Genomic DNA, 6830 nt, shown 5'->3' with positions numbered 1-6830 from the left:
CACCTGGAGGGGACCCCCGCCCCACCCCGCTGAACGTCTAGAGGCCTCGAGAGCTGCTGAGAGAGGAGTTTCTGCACACAGATGGAAGAAAGTGGATGACAGGCCCATGTAGTTCTATAGCCAAAAGAATTATAGTCGTAAGAAAAACCCAGGAAGATATTTTGATACGGCCCCTCTAATGCATGTGTCCGGTGTAAGGGCCATGAGCCTGGGCTGCAAGACGTTACATTTCAGCTCGTTATTTGAGTGACCCACAAGGGGAACACCCTGACCTCCTGTCTGAGCCATGCCCTCTCTAGCCCACCTAGAGGAGGAAGCACGGTGTCCGCGGGGATCGCCTGGACTTGGGCACTGTCTGGGAAACGTGCGGCAGAAACCGGGCACCCGGGGTCTTCGTTTCAGGAGCGCGGTGCCGGGGCCGAGAGCCACACCTTCTCAGCACCTCCTGTTATCGGAAACCGGGGTCTATTCCCCCCTCACCCCCCTACGCCTGGATCTGGGCGACCTGACCTGGTCTGACCAGTAGGGTGTGGCTGAAGGGAGGCTGTGTACTTGGAGCCCTGGCCTCCAGAGACGTGTGCACCTGCCCCGGGCATCCTCCCCAGCATCCCCTTCACCCCTGCGCTGGGGACGAGAGACCGCGTGGAGCAGAGACCAGCCCTTCCGGCTGAGACTCCCCAACCAGCAGGTTCCCAACATCCATGCGAGGGGGTGAGGCCCCAGGAGATCCTGCAGCCTCCAGCGGCTGACCATGGACATGTGAGGGAGCCCGGACCAGAAGTGCACAGCCGGCCCACACATTGGCGAGCTTAGTTGTTTCAAGCCACTAAATGCCGAAGTGGTTTGTTAAATAGCAAAGCTGATTGTACAAGCAAAGCGTGTGCCCGTGATCTGCATTGTGAACAGTCTCGTGCCACCCTCGGTGTTCCAGGGACCCTCAGGGGATGGACCTCTGTACCTTCTTTTTAGATGGCAAAGTACTTGAGGTTAGGTAAAAAAAAAAAAAACAACCTGCAACTTTACCGTTTTAACTATTTTAGAATGTACGGTTCAGTGGCATTAAGCACGTTCACGATGTACAGCCATCGCTCTTTGTTCCAGACCTTTTTCATCGTCCACAGAGGAGACCCCAGACTCACCGAGCACTCCCCACCAATGTTTGCTGTTGCCTCCACCCTCCAGCCCCTGGCAACTGCTCATCTACTTTCTGTGTCTATACATCTGCCTCTTCTGGAATTTCATAGGCGCGGAATCGTGCAACACATGGTCTTTTGTGACTGGCGGCTTTCACTGAACACGATTTCAAGGCTCGTCCGTGTTGTAGCACGAATCAATACTTTATTCCTTTTTGTGGCTAAAGGGTCACTGTTCCCGGGCACCTGAGGAGCTCAGGCTCATTTTTTTTTTAGCTTCATTCATTTACTTTTGAGAGAGAGAGGGAGTAGGGGAGGGGGAGAGAGAGGGAGAGCAAGAATCCCAAGCAGGCTCCAAGCTGCCAGCACAGAGCCTGATGTGGTGCTCCAACTCACGAACCATGAGATCACGACCCGAGCTGAAATCAAGAGTCGGATGCTTAACCGATGGAGCCACCCAGGTGGTCCTAGCCCAGGCTCGTTCTTGTCTGCACTTGACCAAACACATGGCATCCGAGAGATGGAGATGTTAGCTACCTGACCAAAGTCACACAGCTGGCAAAAGGCGGCTCTGAGGTTCTAATGGAAGGAGTCTCATTCCCACACTGGGGCCATCCCGCTCACAAGTTTGCAGATCGTGGAGGGTGTTGGGTGACAGGACACCTCTCATTCTTAGCCTCCCACCACGCAGAGCAATCTCCACTGAACTCCCAAAAACCCATTACGCATTTGCAGCAACACAGTTGTGTTATTTATTTTGGTATCTTTTCTGATTATAAAAATATTACCCAAGACCCAGCAATTGCACTGCTAGGTATTTACCCAAAGAGTACAAAAATTCAAAGGGATACATGCACCCTGATGTTTATAGCAGCATGATGTACGATAGCCAGATTATGGAAGCAGTCCAAGTGTCAATTAAGTGATGAATGGATAAAGAAGATGTGGTATATATACACATACACAATGGAATATTACTCAGCCATAAAAAAAGAACGAAATCTTGCCATTCGCAAGGACATGGGTGGAGCTAGGGAATGTTATGCTAAGCAAAATAAGTCTGAGAATGACAGATACCATGTGATTTCACTCATACGTAGAATTTCAGAAACAAAACAAACAAGCAAAGAGGGAAAAAAAAGGAGAAACAAACTAAGAAACAGACTCTTCCTAACTATAGAGAATGCACTGGTGGTTACCAGAGGAGAGGAGGGTGGGCGATGGGGGAAATAGGTGATGGGGATTAAGGAGTGCACCTGTCGTGATGGGCACCAGGTGATGTATGGAATTGCTGAATCACCAAATTGTACATCTGGAACTAATATTACACCATATGTGAACTACAGGAACTTAGGTAAAAGCTAAAAAAAAACAAAAAAAAAACCACCCCCAAAACCCCCATGGTAGCTACTCATAAGAATTCAGACAAACCAAATGTAAAGAAAGTGAGCACTTCTGATGGAAAGAAGGGGTGTAGGAGGCGGCATTGGACACCAAAGGGGCAAATCTCTCATGATGGAATTGGAAGGGGTGATGGGATAGCATAAGGGTCCGGAGATCCGTTGTGAATATTACTCAATAAAAAAAGGAGTGACTTAAAATAATTGACAAGTCCATTCTTTTAAAAAAAATTTTGTTTAACGTTTTATTTATTTTTGAGACAGGGAGAGACAGAGCATGAACAGGGGAGGGTCAGAGAGAGGGAGACACAGAATCTGAAACAGGTTCCAGGCTCTGAGCTGTCAGCACAGAGCCTGACGTGGGGCTCGAACTCGAGATCATGACCTGAGCCGAAGTCGGCCGCTTAACCGACTGAGCCACCCAGGCGCCCCGGCAAGTCCATTCTGATGTCAGTGGCTTCACAGCAGCCTTATAAGAGCCACTGGGTTGGAATGACCACACCAGATGGGCCCGTAGCAGGGAAGGAAGACCCAAGCAGCGAGAGCCGTCCTCCAGCTCCTGCAGGGCTCAGAAAGAGGAAACTGAACCAAATGGTACTTTCAGTTTCTAGGGTCTAGGTGCCTTGCTCGATGCTTTTACAGGGAGCATCTCATGGAATCTTCCCAGCCATCGTCTGAGGTGGGTGTTTCCAGCTGCAGCAGGTAGGTGAGGGTTAGCGGTAAGATGCTCTCCATTGTCATGAAGGCTGGGGTCGCATCCAGTTTGCTGACGCTCCAACCTTTGCCGTTCCGGCAGCTCTTCAACGTGCTCCCCAGTGAACCCCTTCTTGGCCGGAGCAAAAGGTTGCATTCAGATTGGTCCTCATCGCTCATGAGAAGTAGAAAACCTACTCGAAGATCATGCCCTGCTCATGGTCTCTGCAACATTAGCTTTACTTGGTGCTCAGTGAACATGAGCATCTTGTTGTCACTGTCTGATATTCAGTGGTCTTAAAATGATATCCAGTCCAGGGGCACCTGGGGGGCTGAGTCAGTTAAGCGTCCGACTTCCGCTCAGGTCATGATCTCGCGGTTCATGGGTTCGAGCCCCGCATGGGGCTCTGTGCTGACAGCTCAGAGCCTGGAGCCTGCTTTGGATTCTGTGTCTCCTTCTCTCTCTGCCCCTACCCCACTTGTGCTCTGTCTCATTCTGTCTCTCAAAAATAAATAAATGTAATTTTTTAAGAAATTAAAAAAAAAAGATATCCAGTCTTGGGGCTCCTGGGTGGCTCATTGGTTAAGCGTCTGACTTCAGCTCAGGTCATGATCTCACAGTTCATGAGTTCCAGCCCTGTGTTGGGCTCTGTGCTGATGTCTTGGAGCCTCCGTGGGATTCTGTTTCTCCCTCTCTCTGCCCCTCCTCTGCTCACATGTGTGCATGCACTCTCTCTCTCAACATAAATAAAGTTGAAACAAAAGAGAAACATTTCTAGAAATAAAAGGAAGACCCGAGTCTACAGAATGAAAGGAAATATTATGCCTCAAGGGAAATAAATACACTTGTCAACAGTAAGGCATTCCTGATTAAAGTCACTAAATTTCAAAAACAAAACAGGAATCAAGGAAAGGTGATCAGGTTAGGTGAAAAACCTAGAAGGGGTAAGACATCCATGCAGTGTGCTCAAGAAGGTCATTTTATACCTAACCAAACTGTCCCGCAAGTATAAAGGCAATAGACACTGCTGAATAGGTGAGGACCCAGGAAGTATGGCTCACATAAGCCTTTCTTGAAGAAGCTACTAGAGCTAAAATACTAGCTAGCCAAGGGAAGAAAGGAAAGAATTGGCTCTGGGTGTTGAATTCACTTACCTCTAGGGTTAAGTCATAAGAAGGTGATGAAAATACTCCAGTGGAGAGAGAAGGTGGGTAGTGTGGGAGAGGAACTGAGAATGTCTGGAGCAGTGGCCTTCAGGGGATGTAGAGAGACGGTTCTGGAACACAGGTGGACTTGCCTTCAGGTTGGGGCATGAAAAGTTCATCACTAGAAGTAGGGATGGAGACTGAGTGTGTGGGCATGGTGCCAGCACGCAGTGGAGGTGAGCACGGCTGGGGTGGAAGATTTCTTCTGGCTGCCGCTGCTCAGCCAGCACTGTCCGTGGAGCTGGAGGGAGAAGGGAGTGGGGCTGGCATTGGAGGAAAGGAAGGGGAAGACCTGAGACCATCATTTCAGGTTGTGGTGTCTAATTTCTTGTTTGATCCACCCACTGAGTTACTTATTTCCAAATTTATCTCTTTCATTTCCAGAAGTTCCATTTGGTTCTTTTTAAGCTCTGCATGGTCATTCCTCACACAGGCCCTTGTTTGCTTATCTTTAGGAATTGGTCCTTGTTTTCTTTCAACGTGCCCTACATACCTCCCCTGTATTCTGTTTCTGCAAATTCTAGTGACCACAGGCCTCAGCATCTACACCATTTTGCCAGCCCACTGACTCTCTCACATGCCTTCAGGGCAACTTCTCCCCCATTTGCTCTTGGTTCTCAACTGTCCTGGGTTCATTGCATGCTGGTTCCCTTTTTAGTGTGTGTGTGTATGTGTGTGTGTGTGTGTGTGTGTGTGCGTGCGCTTGGGGGTGGGCATTGGTCTTTCGAGATTTCACTCACTTCCTGTGAGTCCAACAATGCATCAAAAAGGGTTTCTCCCTCTTTCTTCTGCAGATCCAGGATCTGCGTGTTTCACGGTGTTCCCCAGAGTCTTACAGAAATGAAAGAAGAAAGCCAGTTTTCACGTTCTACCCTTTGAACCTTGTACCGTGGCTGTGTACCACCTACCAAGGCAGATGAATAGGATATGCTATTCAGAAAGGTGCATCTCAGCAATTGTGCAGTCAGTTGACAGAATACCAAATCCTTCGTCTACGCTGTGGGGTACTTGAACCCACAGCCCCCTCCCCCCATCATCACACCACACTGTTTACATTTTTTTAAGTTTATTTATTTATTTTGAGAAAGAGACAGAGACAGCGTGAGTGGGGGAGGGGTAGAGGGAGAGATTGAATCCCAAGCATGCTTCTTGCTGTCAGTGCAGAGCCCAGTGCGGGGCTCGAACTCACACATCGTGAGACCGTGACCAGAGCCGACACAGAGAGTCGGACGCTTAACCGACTGAGCCACCCAGGCACCCCCACATCACACTGTTCACATGTACACCTTGTTCCTCTTCGTCTGTGCCTTCACCTGCCCTGATGTTTTCCTGAAACAGGCCTTCTGTGGTCCGGCCTTGTCTAGGGTAGCCCGCTTCTTAAAACCTCGCCTTAGCTCACCTCCTCCGGAAGCTTTCCTGACCCCCTCCCCTCTTTGCCCTCATCTCGTCTCTGCTCTCCGTGGTCTCCTCCACCCGCTGTGGGCTCCCGGGGGGAGGGAGGGGGCAGGATGGGGCTGCCTCTCCTCGTTCATCCTCCGACCGTGGAGGACTCCACGCAGGGCACACACGCATCTTTCTGGGATGAATGAATTGGAGTGTCTAAAGGGCCTCCGGTTCCTGTTCGGTTTTGCCCACCTAAGATCCTCTCTGGCATTTATGAAACATCAGCCTGTAAGAGCAAAGCGCTGAATCCAGAGAGGCATGCATTCTGGAACATGCCCGGCCCGGGGAGCTTGGGTTCCTGGCATCGAGAAGGGTGTTGGCAGGTGGTGTGAGCCAGATTCCCATGAGGGTTCCTTTGGCGATGCTGATCTGGGGACTGATGGGAATGTGGGGGAGAGAAAGGAATGCTCGCTTAGGACTGACTTGTGGTTACTGGGGGCAGGGTCAGACGGGGCTGTGCTCAGCCTTTCTGGAACCTACTGAGGGACCCCATCCAAAAGAGGAGATACTGCATGAGTCAGCTCAGTTCTGGTCAAAAGCTTGGACCCATTGACGTGGACTTTTATCCCCTGTTTGGCATCTCAGGGAGCAAACAAGAGGTTATTACAATCGCATCTGCCTCTCCTTGTAGATGTTCCTTACCGTGAAGGCTGATGCTGGCCTAGCCTGTTCTGCACCCTCTCCCTGTGGGTCCTTGGAAGGCCAGAGATGACCATGGCTACCCCAGAAGACCTCTTCTTGGGCCCCAGTTCACTCCTGAGCCGGAAGGAGGAAGCGGGACCAGGGTTCACTTGGAGACACTAGCTGTCCACTGCTCTGTTCCCTTTTCCGAGCAGCCAGAGAGGTGACATCTGGAAGAGATGGGGGTCATGCTCTCATGCTCCTGAATCTTTAACGTCAGCTGTTTCTGCCTCTTTCCAGAAGAAAGCCTTGTTCCTGCCCTTGTTTGAGACCT

The sequence above is a fragment of the Acinonyx jubatus genome, chromosome B3 (genome assembly GCF_027475565.1).
Source record: "Acinonyx jubatus isolate Ajub_Pintada_27869175 chromosome B3, VMU_Ajub_asm_v1.0, whole genome shotgun sequence".
Classification (NCBI taxonomy): Eukaryota; Metazoa; Chordata; class Mammalia; order Carnivora; family Felidae; genus Acinonyx; species Acinonyx jubatus.
Note: the sequence above shows the minus strand (reverse complement) of the source record.